This window comes from Cervus canadensis, chromosome 14, assembly GCF_019320065.1.
Source record: "Cervus canadensis isolate Bull #8, Minnesota chromosome 14, ASM1932006v1, whole genome shotgun sequence".
Lineage (NCBI taxonomy): Eukaryota > Metazoa > Chordata > Mammalia > Artiodactyla > Cervidae > Cervus > Cervus canadensis.
This window is the reverse complement of record NC_057399.1, coordinates 47,044,979-47,046,539: the sequence shown is the minus strand read 5'-3', so window position 1 is coordinate 47,046,539 and position 1,561 is coordinate 47,044,979.

The window sequence follows — 1,561 nt, the reverse complement described above, 5'->3', positions numbered from 1 at the left end:
GAACAAATCTAGTGGAGGTGATGGCATTCCAGTTGAGCTACTTCAAATCCTAAAAGATGATGCTGTGAAAGTGCTGCACTCAATATGCCAGCAAATCTGGAAAACTCAGCAGTGGCCACAGGACTGGAAAAGGTCAGTTTTCATTCCAATCTCAAAGAAAGGCAATGCCAAAGAATGCTCAAACTACCACACAATTGCACTCATCTCACACGCTAGCAATGTTATGTTCAAAAATCTTCCAAGCCAGGTTTCAAAGTACATGAACCGTGAACTTCCAGATGTTCAAGCTGGTTTTTGAAAAGGCAGAGGAACCAGAGATCAAATTGCCAATGTCCGCTGGATCATCAAAAAAGCAAGAGTGTTCCAGAAAAACATCTACTTTTGCTTTATAGACTACACCAAAGCCTTTGACTGTGTGGATCTCAACAAACTGTGGAAAATTCTTCAAGAGATGGGAATACCAGGCCACCTGACCTGCCTCCTGAGACATCTGTATGCAGGTCAAGAAGCAACAGTGAGAACCAGACATGGAAAAACAGACTGGTTCCAAATCAGGAAAGGAGTACGTCAGACTGTATATTGTCACCCTGCTTATTTAACTTCTATGCAGAGTACATCATGAGAAATGCTGGGCTGAATGAAGCACAAGCTGGAATCAAGACTGCCAGAAGAAATATCCATAACCTCAGATATGCAGATGACATCACACTTATGGCAGAAAGCGAAGAACTAAAGGGCCTTTTGATGACTGTGAAAGAGGAGAGTGAAAAAGTTGGCTTAAAGCTCAACATCTAGAAAACTAAGATCATGGCATCTGGTCCCATCACTTCATGGCAAATAGATGGGGAAACAGTGACAGACTTGATTGTTTTGAGCTCCAAAATCACTGCAGGTGGTGACTGCAGCCATGAAACTAAAAGATGCTCGTTCCTTGGAAGGAAAGTTATGACCAACCTCAACGGCATATTTAAAAGCAGAGACATTACTTTGCCGACAAAGGTCCATCTAGTCAAAGCTGTGGTTTTCCCAGTAGTCATGTATGGACGTGAGAGTTGGACTATAAAGAAAACTGAGTGTTGAAGAACTGATGCTTTTGAAATGTGGTGTTGGAGAAGACTCTTGAGAGTCCCTTGGACTGCAAGGAGATCCAACCAGTCAATCCTAAAGGAAATCAGTCCTGAATATTCACCAGAATGACTCATGCTGAAGCTGAAACTCCAATACTTTGGTCACCTGATGTGAAGAACTGACCCACTAGAAAAGACCCTGATATTGGGAAGGATTGGGGGCAGGAGGAGAAGGGAACAACAGAGGATGAGATGGTTGGATGGCATCACCAACTCAATAGACATGAGTTTGAGTAAGCTCCAGGAGTTGGTGATGGACAGGGAAGTCTGGAGTGCTGCAGTCCGTGAGATCACAAAGAGTCAAACATAACTGAGTGACTGAACTGAACTGGGAGGAGCCCAAGTGTCTGCAGTTCTCAAAAGCTCTCAACTGATGAAGATGCTTCTAATCCAAGGGCTAAAGAAAGTATGTATCAGTTAGGGCCCTGGCAAAA